This window comes from Biomphalaria glabrata, chromosome 14 (genome assembly GCF_947242115.1).
Source record: "Biomphalaria glabrata chromosome 14, xgBioGlab47.1, whole genome shotgun sequence".
Classification (NCBI taxonomy): Eukaryota; Metazoa; Mollusca; class Gastropoda; family Planorbidae; genus Biomphalaria; species Biomphalaria glabrata.
Genome location: NC_074724.1, coordinates 28,711,179 through 28,728,249, shown reverse-complemented (window position 1 = coordinate 28,728,249; position 17,071 = coordinate 28,711,179). Strand labels below are relative to the sequence as shown.

Sequence of the window (17,071 nt, the reverse complement as noted above, 5' to 3'; positions counted from 1 at the left end):
TACATATATTGAGTGGTGTCTTAAAATACATGTATTGGGTGGTGTCTTAAAATGCATGTATCGGGTGGTGTCTTAAAATACATGTATTGAGTGGTGTCTTAAAATACGTGTATTGGGTGGTGTCTTAAAATACATGTATTGAGTGGTGTCTTAAAATCCATGTATTGGGTGGCAATTCAGTAATGGAGAGGGAAATGTGTTTCATCTATTTCATAAACCCTCAGGTTAGCATTGGAAAGTAAAGGAAAAAAAGACATGCCTTAAAATTTGTACATTTTTGTTCGTATTTCTGACTTGGGGTGCTGAAACAAAAGTTGTTAGATAGATCTAGATCTAGACAGGAAATCCTTTCTTAGCGCTGGTTGCCAGATTATTCTGAATTCGTGAAGCATCCTCTAAACATCCAAAAAGTCAACTCCGATCGTCTCCAAAGTTTTCATGCATTTGAATCTCCCGATGATCTTGGGTCGCCCTTGTCTAGTTGCCCCCCCCCCTTTTTTTATACCTGGGGGTGGGGAGGGGAAGGGGGGAGGTGTCCAGATGAGGCTAACCTGGTGGTGTTTACAGTAGTCTACTAAACAAGGCATGAGACACAACCTACCCACCTAACCCCTGTTTCGCTGGATTAAGTCAACCATATGAAGGTTTCATACCTGCACTACTATTGGGCATTATATTTTCAAAATTCAATGGAGCGTGGTGGCCGAGTGATAAAATGCTTCCGAATTAAGTTCGAATTTAGGTTAAGATTTTGATTGTTGGAATGTTTAGAAAGGCCCTCAGTTCACCCAGCCCTAGTGGGCACCTGATATACGCTGGGATAGTCATGCCAGCCACATGGTACCCTCGTTAATTGCCGGCTACAGAAAAAGCAAGATCTGAAAGGGAGTACCTTCATGTTTACTTTACTAACAACATACTACGCTGTTAGGGACAACCTGAACCAAACAGACTCATGAGTCTGTACTCTGCAAGGCACATGTGTGTATAGGCTACATTTTAAAAAACAATGGACCACATTCACCAATCGTAAACAAACAACATTTAGCCAAGTGTTAATATTGATAAAACAATGAAAATTACGTATCACGTGACAGCCTTTATGGATTGCCTAATTTGTATAGAAGAGATAGAGAACCACGTGGCAAAGTGTTGTTTGTTTACGATTAGTGAAGGAGGTCCATTGTAACTAGATAAATTTCGAATTAAAAAGTCACTCAACAGTAACAATAGTTGACCTTGTTTATGAAACTCCATTGTATGGATTTAAATTTAAAAAGAAATCATGATTGTTGATCATTTTGAAAAGTAACAACAAAAACTTCTCAAACTTATTATATCGTTTATTCGGTATTGGTACATTTTTTGTTCTTTTGTTTTCCCTGTTACTAGTTCTCTCTTGAATCAATAAATCATGAAAAAAAAAAATAAACCAATCTTCTCTTCCTTTTTTTTTCTTGTTTTAAATTTAAATTTAAAAAAAAAAAATTTTATGGGTAGACAACACCCATACATTTTCCCTCCTCCCATTTCTCTGTTCTTTAAACCGCTGTCAGCCGGTGCGCAAGGGCACGGCGTGATTTGACTGGAAATCGTCTTCTCGAAGGGCGCATTGATCTACCGTAGGCGATTTCATGTTTATGTTTACACCGGGTACAGTTTGCTCAGATTATCCAGATAAGTTCATGTATGTTCACAGAATACGTAATTCTATTGCTCAGCAGACATAAACACAAATATTATCTGTTCCCCTTAAGTTGTAGAACGTTTGAAAAAAGGTGTCTCTGTTTATGCATAAAAAGAATAACTTCTTTGTGGTTAGCGGAAAACAAACTAAACTGAAATGTCAAGGAAGAAATGAATATACGTACTGAAAAAGTAGTAAAGTTACTCCTTTCAGACCTTGCGATCCATAAGGCAGATGATGTAAAGATCATATGTGTCTGTATCCCACGTTTAACGATAGTGTCATGTGGCCAGCACAACGACCGATCGCCTTTACTTTCCCCAACTAATGTCAGGTACCCATTAGAGCTGGGTGGACTCAGAGGCGCCCAAAGATCCCGAAATAAAAAATCCCAGTCTTCACCAGGATTCGAATCCGGGCCTCCATACATACTGAGGATTTGAAAAAAATAAGTTATTTGATCTATACAAATATATTAACAATGAAACGGTCAATAATATCCACTTTCATTGTCTACGGCGCATTCTGAAAATAAGTAGGCAAGAAAGATAGAATCACCAACAAGGAAGTCTTGCAGGGTGCCATGACATCCGCACTGTTAGAAGTAGACCTCTTGACTGGTATGGACATGTACACCAATCGCCACAGGACCGGCTTCCACAGTACATATTGTATTGCCACTATTGTGGTCTAATTGACGGCTGAAGAGCTCCAGGTCGTCCAACCTTAAGATACACTGATGTATGTAAGTGTGACCTGAGGCTCTACAAGATTGACACCAACTTGTGGAAAACAAAAAGCACACTAGATCCACATTGAAGACAGGTTGACAGATGGGTCCTGAAACACACATGTTCTACACATCAGAAGGAGAAAGGCTAAAAAACGCTGGAGTCTATGGTGATTTTAATTGCCCGATTAGTGACCTTAAACCGAAGCTAACCCTATACCCAGAACTATCCCCACACTAATGCAATTCGACTAACTATAAAAGCCATTCTTGTATGTATTGTCAAATTATCACTTGACAAACTCTTTAAATGTTTAATGGGGAAAAAAGGGCTTTAACAAAGCATTATTTACGTAATTAAAGACAAGGCTTGATCTAAATAATAATAATAAATATATATGTATAAGTTAAATTGAATACGATCAACCCTTTGATAACCTGCTCTCTTTCCCTTTTTTCGGTCATCACTCCAAATCTTTTCAGAATAGTGAAACCATTTTGCATTTGTTCCCCTTATACCGATTCTCTACCCTGGCAGTGCCAATGAATGAATATTAGTTCATTTCTATAATAATAGTAAGAAAGATTTCAGTAACAATAATTCTAAACTTTTCTCAGTTGACACTCAGAGACTATAAAGAATTTGGTTTCCCTTTAAATGAATCTCGTCCCCTGTATCGCCAGAGAATTTCAGACACATTTTATCATGATCCCCACCAAAAAATACATTTAATTTTTTAACGGTTTTAGTAATATTGCTTCAGAAATGAGATTAGAATGCATATCACTCCGAAGTGGAGAACAAAATTCATTGTCATAACTTATCTAAAAGTGTGATTCACCTTCCCCTCCTCCTTGTACTATCACATCTCTCTGTGCACGTGCTGCTTCTACTGCATTCTATTGAATATAATTCAAAACAAACAAATGGTCGTGACATAACCTTTTTTTTTATGGGGGGGGGGGGAGTAGGGTGTCTCGGCAGACTCGCCTCAGAACATTACTTAACGACATCTCCCTGACCCGGTAAAAACTCCTCAAGGCTGGGCTCCTCTGCTGCGAAATTCCGTGACATCCGGGTTCCAAATTAAAAATGACAGTCGGATGGACGTCTTTTCACGCCATCAATTCTCCCAAGGAAATGACACTGCTGAACGCACACTCAGCTAAATATGGCCAGGGAACAACAAAAAAAAAAAAAGAAGCAATACTAAATATTTGCTCTTGTTTTCTTTCTCCTGCGTCCTCGCTCAGTGCTGAGAATTTATTTGGCAAATCAATCTTAATCCATTGAGCACTTAGATTTATTCCCATAGAAATCCCCCACGGGCAGCACTTCTCGCGTTTTCAGGATATGGGCTCATTATGTGTTTGTTCGCTAAAAAGTAACACTAAGGGCTGTATCGGGAGACGTTTCAGATCTTAGCTCGATATGTTTAAGTGTTGCTTGACTAAGAGTTTATGTGTAAAAGTCGTACGTGTAACCAATGGACGTGTTGGCGTAGAAGGTGTAAGTGCTGAATCTGTAAGTGTTTATGTATGTGAGAGTGTTATATGTGTAAGTTTTGCATGAGCATTTGTTTGCTCTTTTAGGTAGTTATTTAATGTGCTTGTGCTTGTGTGGTTAGCATTGCTTTGTAATTTCAAAACTGTCTCATGACCCGAGTTCCACTGAATTGCCGGAGTGTTTCCAGTGTTGATACACTTAATCTACGTGAAGAAATAACAGAAATTATATTAATCATCAAATTGAAATGATAGAAATATTGAACACACAGTATAATTTAATTTCAATGTTATGTTTACAACAGTAGACATTATATCTAGTTACTAGTATATAAACCTACTTTGATCAACTCACTGACCTCGCTTATTATCTTTCACTTTTATATATAGCGCACTTACATTAGCTTCTCTGAGACAGCTAAGCTTGAGCAAAACAGAAACAAACAGCTTAGCTTGAGCAAAACAGAAACAAACAGCTTAGCTTGAGCAAAACAGAAACAAACAGCTAAGCTTGAGCCAAACAGAAACAAACAGATTAGCTTGAGCCAAACAGAAACAAACAGCTCAGCTTGAACCAAACAGAAACAAACAGATTAGCTTGAGCCAAACAGAAACAAACAGCTCAGCTTGAGCCAAACAGAAACAAACAGCTCAGCTTGAGCCAAACAGAAACAAACAGATTAGCTTGAGCCAAACAGAAACAAACAGCTAAGCTTGAGCCAAACAGAAACAAATAGCTAACCTTGAGCCAAACAGAAACAAACTGCTAAGCTTGAGCCAAACAGAAACAAACAGCTTAGCTTGAGCATAACAGAAACAAACAGCTTAGCTTGAGCAAAACCGAAACAAACAGCTTAGCTTGAGCAAAACAGAAACAAATAGCTCAGCTTGAGCCAAACAGAAACAAACAGCTTAGCTTGAGCCAAATAGAAACAAACAGCTTAGCATGAGCTTCAAAAGACATATAGACTTGAAGACTTAGCTTGAGCATAACAGAAACAAATAGCTAACCTTGAGCCAAACAGAAACAAACTGCTAAGCTTGAGCCAAACAGAAACAAACAGCTTAGCTTGAGCATAACAGAAACAAACAGCTTAGCTTGAGCAAAACCGAAACAAACAGCTTAGCTTGAGCAAAACAGAAACAAATAGCTCAGCTTGAGCCAAACAGAAACAAACAGCTTAGCTTGAGCCAAATAGAAACAAACAGCTTAGCATGAGCTTCAAAAGACATATAGACTTGAAGACTTATTGACTCAAACATATAGACTCGAACATAAAGACTCGAAGACATATAGATTTGAAAACGTATACACTGAAGGACCTATGGACTCGAAGACATAGGCTTGAAGATATAGACTAGAAGACATACAGTCGAAGACATATAGACTTAAAGTTAAATGATTCGTATGTATATTATATAACTCAATGCCCTCGTAACTCGTTTCAGAAGAGAGCAACTTTCAAACGTGATCTATTAGCAACATAGAATTCCTTGCTACAACTAATACGTGGTTTATATAGGATTTATTTTTTTGTAAATTGATTTTCTTTTACAAAATATAATCAGTAGTAATCAAGCCTTATTGCAATCATTTCTTTCTTTGCGAGATCTTAGCGAGATTATACTAGATTTGGCGCCTAGATAAATCTATTTTGAGGAAGGGAAAAAAAAAAGGTTTTCTTGAAATATTTAGCCTGGGGGGTTGATTATACCTTGGAATAGATAGCGGGATGAATCATGGGATAACTGGATGAAGAAGGATTTTTTTTTCTGGTCAGTTTGCTCGTGGACACTGTATTTTATGCTTTGATAGAGAAAATAATACTTATTACCTCAAAAATTAGCTGTCTGTTGGTCTGCATGCTGCTCTGTCTGAACGCTTGGTTTCTCTTTACAAAGTTTATATTAATTCACTCCGTTTGTCTGTCTGTCTGTCTGGTACAAAATTTTTGCAAGTTATTTCTCACACTTCACATTCTCGAATTAAGATAAAACTTATCACATATATTCATTGTCGATGACAACACATGATTATAATAAATGAAAAACTAATTAATTAATTAATTAGTGTTAATTAATTAATTTTGTTTGATATAGAAGAAGAGGAAGAAATCTCAGAGTATTGAGATAAATGACTATAAGTGTGCAGTTTTTTTGTTATTAACACTGGGTTTTTTAAAAGTATTTTTTTAGTAGTTTGCTTGTCACGCATTTTGTTTGCCAGTCAGCCAAATATTTTAAATTGTTCATATTTATTTCCAGTGTTGATACCTAGTGTCACTATAGTAGGAACTCCAGGAACTGTACTATGAAATGCAATGCCAAAAAAAAACAGAACAAAACAAACAAACCAAAAAATGCAAGTCGTAGCCTGGTGCTAATAAAATTCGCAGCTTAGTTACTTCCATTCGCAGCGTGGTACAAACTTTTGTAGCGGCGTGGTGGTAACTTTTGTAGAGGCCTGGTGCTAACTTTTGTAGCGGCGTGGTTTTAACTTACAGTTGCAACGTGGTTCTAACTTCTCATCTCATTGTGGTGCTAGCGTTTAATCTCTGCGTGGTTCTAACTTCTCATCTCAGTGTGGTGCTAGCGTTTAATCTCTGCGTGGTTCTAACCTCTTATCTCAGTGTGGTGCTAGCGTTTAATCTCTGCGTGGTTCTAACTTCTCATCTCATTGTGGTGCTAGCGTTTAATCTCTGCGTGGTTCTAACCTCTCATCTCAGTGTGGTGCTAGCGTTTAATCTCTGCGTGGTTCTAACCTCTCACCTCAGTGTGGTGCTAGCGTTTAATCTCTGCGTGGGGCTAACTTCTAATGTCTATGTGGTGCTAGCGTTTAATCGCTGCCTGGGGCTAACTTCTAATGTCTATGTGGTGCTAGCGTTTAATCGCTGCGTGGGGCTAACTTCTAATGTCTATGTGGTGCTAGCGTTTAATCTCTGCGTGGGGCTAACTTCTAATGTCTATGTGGTGCTAGCGTTTAATCGCTGCGTGGGGCTAACTTCTAATCTCAGTGTGGTGCTAGCGTTTAATCGCTGCGTGGGGCTAACTTCTAATCTCAGTATTGTGCTAGCGTTTAATCGCTGCGTGGGGCTAACTTCTCATCTCATTGAGGTGCTAACGTTTAATCTCTGCGTGGGGCTAACTTCTAATGTCTATGTGGTGCTAGCGTTTAATCGCTGCGTGGGGCTAACTTCTAATGTCTATGTGGTGCTAGCGTTTAATCTCTGCGTGGGGCTAACTTCTAATGTCTATGTGGTGCTAGCGTTTAATCGCTGCGTGGGGCTAACTTCTAATCTCAGTGTGGTGCTAGCGTTTAATCGCTGCGTGGGGCTAACTTCTAATCTCAGTGTGGTGCTAGCGTTTAATCGCTGCGTGGGGCTAATTTCCAATCTCAGTGTGGTGCTATCTTGCAACCGCAGCGTGGTTCTGACTTCTAGTCTCAACGTGGTTTTAACTTTCAGTTGCAAGTTGGTGCTAACTGCTAATCTCAGCATGGTGCTACGTTGATTGCGATAAGGTTATCCGCAGAGAGAGAGAGAGAGAGAGAGAGAGAGAAGTAGAAACACACACACACAGAAAGAGAGCGATAGAGAGAGACAGAAGTAGAAACACACACACACACAGAAAGAGAGAGAGAGTAGTAGAAACACACACACACAGAAAAAGAGAGAGAGAGAGAGAGAGAAGTAGAAACACACACACACACACAGAAAGAGAGAGAGAGAGTAGTAGAAACACACACACACAGAAAAAGAGAGAGAGAGAGAGAGAGAGAAGTAGAAACACACACACACACACAGAAAGAGAGAAGGAGCGGAAGAGAAACGTAACGAGGTAAAGACATTATTAGCGTAAAATATAATCAAGCGACACTGGGCGGTGTCCAGCGATCAATCTCCACTCTATGACGTGCTGAACATGACCTTCAGGGGAGGTAATCATAATTGAGGTCAGTGTGAGCCGTGCTGGACTAGCGAACTTAATCTGACTTAATTAAAAACATGACACATTCTCATCTAATTTGACCATGGCGATACCCCGGGACGATAATAATAAAAAGAGAAAAGAGAAAGAACATGTTTCCTGATAAATACGTGCATGAGTTTTGCAAGGTCTTATGCGCACAGTAGCAATTTATGATGAGGTGGGGGGGGGGAAGTAGTGCCAAAATAAACAATTAAAGGGGAATAAAATATACAAACAGCGTTAGCCTACTAAAATAAAATATTAACTAGTTTTGAAATTAAATACGTTGTTATTAATGATACTGTTACAAAAAATATTAATTTACAATTAGATATACATGGAGATATGTTTTGTTTTGTTTTTGGTCTTTTTAGTATTGACACGATTTTTTTCACACTTCTGCTGGTGTGAACAACTCACTATGACAATACTTTATAAGGGTTATTGACATATTGAATTAAACATTAAAGCACACTCACGGACTCATAGTAATAGCAGATTCCGATATATCAACATTGTTACTTATAAATAAATATATCTAGACTGTCCATTACTTAAAAGAAAAAAGAAATAAATTTGTGTCTGCATGTGTATAAATATATATTCAAAATAATCAATTTAAAAAAATATATAGTTAAATATTTTTTATAGTAACCATGTATTAAAAAAAAAGCTTGTACCCCAAAGTAAAACCAACTAGAAACAAAGGGGAAAAAATGTTACTAACCGTTTTAACTTTGCGTTTTCTAGATTACTGTATAAATTGAATGCCACATGTTAATGCAAGCTTATAATAATTGTATCAATCGTAATTACGAAAATAGACAAACAGTATATATCCAGGTGGGTTCTGCCTGCGACTGAAGGAGTCCATAGATCGAAAATCAAATCTATCGTCATCTTTAACAATTATAAAAATGCACTGGAAGCAAAAAAAAAAATGATTTTTTTATTTTGTATTTATTATAGAGCTATGTGAAAATATCCAGATCATATAGTCCAAATATAGTTATTTTCTAGATTCAAACTGTATTTATTATACTATTTCTTTTTATGTCTTTGATCTTAAGATTTGGCATGGTTGCCTGAGTCAGCCAGGAAAACCAATGACTTAGCAGAATTTAAGTCATTGAGTAACATGCATGACTAGATTGACCTAGGAAAACCCATAGGACGTAATCCTTTTTTTTAAACAGACATTTGTATATCATGGGATAGGACTTGACGAATTCCGATAAAATATTCTGCTAAAAGTTCCAAACCTAAAAAAAAAACAAAAAAAAAAAACACACATCTGGGGTAAAATACATGCCAGAGAAAATACTGTTAATTGTTATTTCCAATTGTTGTGTTTTAGGTCTTCTGGGTTTATAACCTGTATCGTGTCTTGATCTCAATTCCTCATATTTTTTTTTTACATATTTGTTTTATCTCAATCAGTCACATTGAGATTCACAGCTAAATAATGTCCCTTTAAGTTAATAATAGATCTGCAGAATACATAAAACATACTAGGAGAACCCTATTTCCGAGAAGATAGTCGTGGGGTAATATCCGCCATTGATAGGACACACCTATGGAAAAGTTTTCAGGGAAAGTTTTCAGTTCACCTTGCGTTTGTACACTTATTTGGACAATCTGGAAGAGTAACATCCAAGTAAAACTAAAACCGTATTTCTCGATAGTGTTATCTCCAAATGAATGTTAAAACAGGACATAGAGCGCTGAAGTTGAAGAAAGAATTCAAGCCTTTGAGAGTAAATGCTACAAAAACAAATGCTGGGTATCAGATACCAGGAAAAGAAGACAAAAAAGAGTTAGTACTTTTACAAGTCAACACTCTGGCAAAAGGAAGAGACTCCTCAATACTGTGAAAAGACAATTCAAGCCTTTGAAAGGAAATTCTACAGAAAATGCTGAGTATCAGATACCACGAAAAGAAAACAAATGAGTTTGTACTTTTACTTGTATAAGTCAACACTGGTGCTAGCAACAAGGAAGACCTCCCAATACTGAGAAGAGACGAAAGCTGACCTGGTTTGGTCACATTGTAAATCTTGACTTATTAAGAGTGGCCAGCTCTCTATCTCCTTCCATTTTCTAGACGTTTTTTCAGAAAATGTTTACATTCTGCTACTATATCTTGACTGACTTGTCCACCTCTACATGTTTACTGCTAAACATTGTTTCGTCTCTTGTCTGAGCTGATATCTTGACTATATATTAATTAGGTCTTTAAATCCCAGAGGCCAGAAAATATCAAGATTCCGTGTTCCCGTGAGTGTGAGAAATTCATCTCATCATCTGGTTGAAGATGTATGTCGGGCAAGTGTTTCTGACATCGTGCTATGTGGCACTCGACCCAAGGCTCGACCAACGGTGCCAGAGAATGAGCGACTCATGAGATAGAATCTGTTCTCTCTGGCCTTGCTACTAACGTCTATTGATTAGGTCTGGGGCGGAATCAAACCCGCTGTGCCATTTCGTTCTGTTTGGTAGAATCAAATCAACGTTTAGTTAACCAACCGCTACTACCATTTTATTGACGTTTTTATGTAGTTATATAATAGTTGAGGAAAAAGATTGTACTTTATCTCTACTTGTATAAAGAGCCATTAAAGTACAAATACAGAAAAACACTTCTTAAAGTTAATGATTTAAGAATGGAATGTCTAGGTCATATGGCATTAGGTAGTGACAACTAATGAAAAGAATAAACAATAAAAAAAATGGTAGCGAATATATTAATATTAGTCTGCATTTAAAATTAGCCTCTGTTTCGTAAAAATATATCTTCGATTCTGCTTCGTCTTCTTTTCTCAAAAACTATTATATATATTACTTATCTGGCTATTTCAGATCTCGATTGTTAGGCACTGTTGAAGTCAAAATATTTCTTTTATTTTTGGTAACTTAATTTTGCATTTTTAGAAAATTATTTAGGGGCATAACTGACAGTTTTGAGATACTATTCAGTCACAGTATGTAGTGATTATAGGGCGTGGTAGCCAAGCGTTAGACCATTAATCTCTGCACAATGTGTATGATTCTTAAATATTAATGTCGCCTGGTCTTCGTGCTGGCCACATGATCCCCTCATGAACACTAAGGCTGAGAATTATGTCAGATCCACATGGTCGGCTTTGTTCGAATAGACATGATTCCCCTACCTATTTTTAATCATGTAGTTACTGTTGATTTAAAAGAGTAAGTATTTGACAACTATAATCTTTCGCGACAAAATCTAGTCCTTCTATTTACCGTCTAAAACTCTGTTAAAAGTTTCATCATGTATTTTAATCATATCAACTTTTACCAAAAAAAAAAAAACAACAACAACTTGATCTGATGCTTTTCTAGATTTCATACAGTCTTTGTCCTTCTCATAATTCTTCCATTTCGCCCTCAAACGCCATTTTATTAGACACTAAATAGACAGCAGCATCCCCTGGCGACTCTGGGACACACGCAATGAGCGACGGCCTCTGATAGTGTGGAGGATTGTCTGGCCGTTAGTTGTAACGTGATAGACCCTCGAGTCACGTGACGCCGCTCCATTTTTTTTTGTAGGGCGAGGGGGTTTCATTTGAAAAAAAATGTAATGAAGACCATACATTGTTTTATTTCAATTAAAACTGTGACGTTCAAACTTTGGCCCGCGAGTGCTATCCGGCACCTAAAAACTCCTGCTACACAGTGCTTAATGAAGTCAGCGAGCCTCAGTACCACTTGATTCGACAATCTAAAATATAAAGCAGAACGTAATGTATGTATGTATGTCTCGAATAAAAATCAAAACCGTTTGACCAATCTTGATAAAACTTGGTATAAATGTTCCTTAGATCACGTTAGAGACAGTAGTGTATGTTTATTGTTCCTCCCACAACAGGGGGACCCTAAAAATAGACAATAAGTACATAATCGTATCTCTATTAAAGGATGAAACTTTTTAACAAATCGGGTTAACCCGTTTTCACGGTATTTAATGTTTGCTATGAATATGTGAAGGAAACTTTGTCCATGTTTGACATAGATCTACATTCAATCCATTAGAACGGTAATACCCAAACTAAGGTCCGCAGGCCGCGGGTCATATCCGGCTAGTTATTTATATTTTTATTACTATTGTTAATGAATATTTTTACGGTGAGTGGTTCAAGTATTTACATGGCCCGCAGGCCGAAACATTTTTGCCATCGCTGACTTAGAACAAAATGGCTGCATGGTCGTGTGTTATTCACTCTGGACTGTCGTTCGATGGTCTCTGCCTTTAGCCTCTGTCTCTTCTAATCCCTGTCTCTGTCTCTAACCTCTGTCTCTAATAGCCTTTAGCCTCCGTCGCTAACTTTTATATTTAACATCTCTCTATAATTTCCTCTACCCTTTGTCTATAAAACCCCTCTCTCTATCTGTCTCTAGCTTATGCCTGTGTCTCTAATCTTTGTTTCTAACCTCTACTGTTCCTCGCCCCCTTTTTATTCACTTGCTCTACCCAAAGGACCAAAGGATTTGAACTCTCTCCCCGTTAAGCTCCAATTACAATCATCTCCCAAAAATATAAGGACCTACCTGTTTCAAACTTATTTAAATTAGCTTGCCTTTTTATTAGCTCTTTGTGTGGTAAGCTCTCAATGCACTTTCAGCCCACATTTTGTGTATTACACTTTAAATATAGACCTAGATATAATAATAATAATAATAATAATAATAATCTTTATTATCCGTAAGGAAATTTGTCTTACAATTTGTGCATTACACCAAGCAAAAAACATTATAACTATAAGAAACCAAAGTGTACATTCACACCAGACTCACTCATAATTTACATGTGACAAAGTTTATACCAGATTGTTCTTATTTAATTATTTGATTGCCAGGGGAACAAAAGAGTATACGGGAAGAACAAAAAAATAATATAATTTAAAGATATTCTAGAGCAATCATATCCTCTTTATCTAGCCCTCATCCAGTACTTGTGATTGATGTCTCATAGACTAAGACTGACTTTTTGATCCTTTTTGGAATTGTGCTATGTTTACTGGAACTCTTTTTTTTTTTAGTTAAAAACACACCAAAAAAATCCACAAAATCCACAATACTAGAGAAGATCATAGACTGACTTGTGGTGAGTTTGTGTATGTTTCTGTGGTGACGATGACAAGAGGTTAGCGATTTGTTGGTGGCTATGTAGTGTAAATGATGCAAGATAGGCGGCACTGTCGTAAGCTGTCTTAGGTATAACAGATGACTCCAGATAGCCAGAGTGAAAAGACGTGTTTTTGTAGTGAGTTAGATATTGTTAAGAATACCATTTTATATTATTGCTAAAGTCTACTACATTTATTTCAACTCGATCTTGTCTATATTGTAATAAAAGGTATATATATATATATATATATATATATATATATATATATTATATATAATATTGATCACAAAGATCAAGTTAGTTCAACTTTTACAAGCTTAAATATAATACAGCGGCTAGAGCTGATACAGTCTTTCAGAGTAAGCGGAGAAAAAGCGAGTTTTGTTTTAGCCTTAATGGACCAAAGTCGATCGCTTCGCAACGACTTAACACGACTTTACGTAGTTGTGATGATCGAATGTCGGAAGTCTTTTAAAATTATTCCGACTTGGCGTGAGAGAAATCTTCGTTCAAAAATTTCATTTAAAAATGTTAGGGCAGTGGGTGTGGTTTTTGACGCACGTGTTATAACACTAACGATAACTCCTAACTTTTTTTTGTACAAAATTTTTTTACAGCAAAAAAATTCAGTCAAGATCAGCAGAAATGTCTTCAGCATTACTACTCACACGTGAATGTTAAATACATACACACATACAAACAAAAATAACACTTTACATCTTTTATATATATATATAGAAGTTGGCAGCTAGACTCCGAATATATTTGTTTCATACAAATAGACGTTTGATTGACGTCACTTCCTATGCCATGGCTGAAAGAAAACTACTTCTAGAGCACTTGTTGGTACGGCCACAAGTGTCGTTTGGGGACGGCAGCGATTTCTTTTTCGGACGAGGCTCGGTTGGAAGCGCTCTAACACCTCTTCAGAACCACCATTGGCTGGTGAAGGATCGCCCCCCCCCCACGTGCTCCCATTCAACTGTTGCTAAGTGTCTACAAAGCTAATGGACTACGAAGTAGAACAAGATGGACGAACAGACAACACAAACACAGTGCTGCTACTAAGTACGTATAGAGAAGTACTTTGGTTACGTTACGCCGTGTCTAGACTTGAAAAGCCAATCGTGGACAATCACACAGTGCTCTACTTCCATTCAACAGATCCCCAAGTGCCTCAGAGATTCTCACAAAGTTTCTGTATCGACCAGCTTTTGTTTTGCTCCCATGGTAGAGGACCCAAAATTCAACACAATTTGGGTGTGTGTGTCTGGGAGTCGAACACAGAATCATATGGATAAAAGAAAAAGGATTTTAAAAAATTACATTTCTTTCATTACGCTGTTCTAGCGATCCGTATAGAATAAAATTCAAACTATCGTAGTTTGTAATCCAATGGATCTGTTCTAGACATACATGACTTGCTTAATCTTTTTGACTCCCAGTGGAGCGGAGGGTCGCAACATTGCTTCGCCATTGGACTCTGTCCTTGGCTATTTCCCCCGGGTCCATGTCCATCCTGCCGTCATTGCTTTTTTTCTGGTGATCTCCTCCATGGTTGCTTTGGTCATCCCAGCATTTCCCAGTTGGCTTCACTATGGAGCATGCTTTGCAAAAAGCATTTAACGCCAGATTTATGCTGTTTCTGTTCTATGGGAATGATTACCTCAAGCAAAAAATAGTCTTTTTAAACCGGGACATTGAAAACCACACTCTACTATATAACACCTAACCAAAGGAATTTTTTTTCCGGAAATGTTTTTTTCTTGAGGAATACGAGATTGCCCCATTTACAAAACAATTAGATCAATGACATATTCATTATAAGACATCAGTTAGGCCAGTTTCACATCTAACTTCACATTTTCTTTCACCTATCCTTTGGTCTGCTGGATCGCTGGGGCATCACACAAGATTTGTTAACCTTTCTTCTCTGTCATTTGTCTTTGATAGAATTTCATTCTGATACATTGAAACTTACCTGCCTGGGTGGACCACTTTGGGGGCCGATTTTGAGTTTGTGTTTCCACACAAACTGTCTTTGTAACCTTGTTTATTATGACTTAGTGACGATAACGAAATAAAACCGAGGACTAGGAATAAACATGAAATGTATTGTTTGTCTATAGAATAAAGACTCAGGAGATAGTTCAGTTCTAGTCATATAGTCTATAGAATAAAGACTTAGGCAATAGTTCAGTTCTAGTCATGTAGTCTATAGAATAAAGACTTAGGCAATAGTTCAGTTCTAGTCATATAGTCTATAGAATAAAGACTTAGGCAATAGTTCAGTTCTAGTCATATAGTCTATAGAATAAAGACTTAGGCAATAGTTCAGTTCTAGTCATATAGTCTATAGAATAAAGACTTAGGCAATAGTTCAGTTCTAGTCATATAGTCTATAGAATAAAGGCTTAGGCAATAGTTCAGTTCTAGTCATATAGTCTATAGAATAAAGACTTAGGCAATAGTTCAGTTCTAGTCATATAGTCTATAGAATAAAGACTTAGGCAATAGTTCAGTTCTAGTCATATACTGTGGACTTTATTTTCTAGCGACAGCGACGTCAGTGGATAGATTCCCTTTTTGCAAAGCTTCTATCAACTCTGTCTGTCTGTCTGGTACAATGTCTGTGCACCTTATTTCTCCTACACCCATCTTCAAATCAAGCTGAAACTTTGCACAATTATTCTTTGTCATAGACAAGACATGAATCAATAAAAAGTAATCCGTTAGATAATTAATTACTGGCAATTCATTATTTTGTTTATTTGCAACGAGGGAAACAATTACTTCAGTATGCACATATAGGGCTAAATTTGTTGGGTTTAGTTCCCTTAAATAAGTGTTAACGCTATTTCTCCCTCACGCATTCTCCGATCAAGTTGATACTTTAAACAATTATTTATTGTACGTAACGAAACATGAATCAATAAACAAAAAATACTCAATTAGTCAATTAATTATTGATAATTTATTATTTAGTCAGATATCGAATTGGGGAAATAACTTGTACGTTATTGGTATCTATAGTTTTAAGGACGGATTTCCTCCCCTTTAGATACAATTTTTTTTTTAAGGATATTTTTTTGTTGTATTTTGCTTGTTATTTATACACTAAATGTTTTGAATTACATTCAGCCTTTGATCAACTCATTTTGTTGGCCTCTACCTTATGTTCTACAAGTTTGGATTGTCTTTCTAAGTTCCTAGTTACCTCGACGTTATCTGAGGCAACACTCAACACGGCCCAGGGTGTTAACAATACTCTGTACCATGATTCACCAACACCATCCGTTTTGTGTTGAAGGGGCTCAAAAAGAAACAAATATTTCATGTCCATCATTATCCTACCTGTCTAGCTTCGAACTCTTGGCCTTTCTCAAACTAGGTCGCAAGCTCATCCATCATCCGCCAGTCTCATTTTCAGTTCGAAGACGGTGGACGTTTCTCGTACCCTTCGTATTTCCCCCCTTCCCCCACCTCCCAACACGCACACACCTAAACCTACAAAACTGTTGTCATCCCCAGACGTTACATGTACAAATGAGTACTAGAACTCTCTCCCTCCCCTTTTTTTTCCAATCCTTTTTATGTTTCCAATCACCCCCCTCCTCTCTCTCTCTCTCTCTCTCTCTCTCCCCCCCCCCACCCCCAGTGTTCACAGACTTACTAATAAGTCATCAATCATTGTCCCATCTCCAGTCATCCATAACGTACACGCGAGTCTATGACATGACGGATTCCAAAAAAAAAAAGCATGATGGGAAAGGTGGGGGTGGGGGTATCGTAAAGAAGGGTGGGGGGTGGACCTATCATGTTTTGATCACATTGTTCTGGGGGATCAATACGTTCTTTCGTTTCCCGCGTATAAAACACGGGCATGATTTTAAGTTTTGAAACCTTTGAACTTTTCGAGTTTGGTTTGCGACTTTCGATAGACCACGAATACGAGGGCTAGATGGTGTAAAGCAGTGTTTTCCAAAACTGTGTTCCGCGGCACCCTAGTGTTCCGTGAGGCCTTAATAGA

At 37.4% G+C, this 17,071-nt stretch overlaps 1 protein-coding gene across 5 annotated transcripts in view; it reads left to right on the top strand.

Moving 5' to 3' along the window:
- The window catches only part of LOC106052517 (nephrin), a 195,777-nt gene that overhangs the window by 30,747 nt on the left and 147,959 nt on the right, over positions 1-17,071 (top strand). The window lies entirely within an intron of this gene.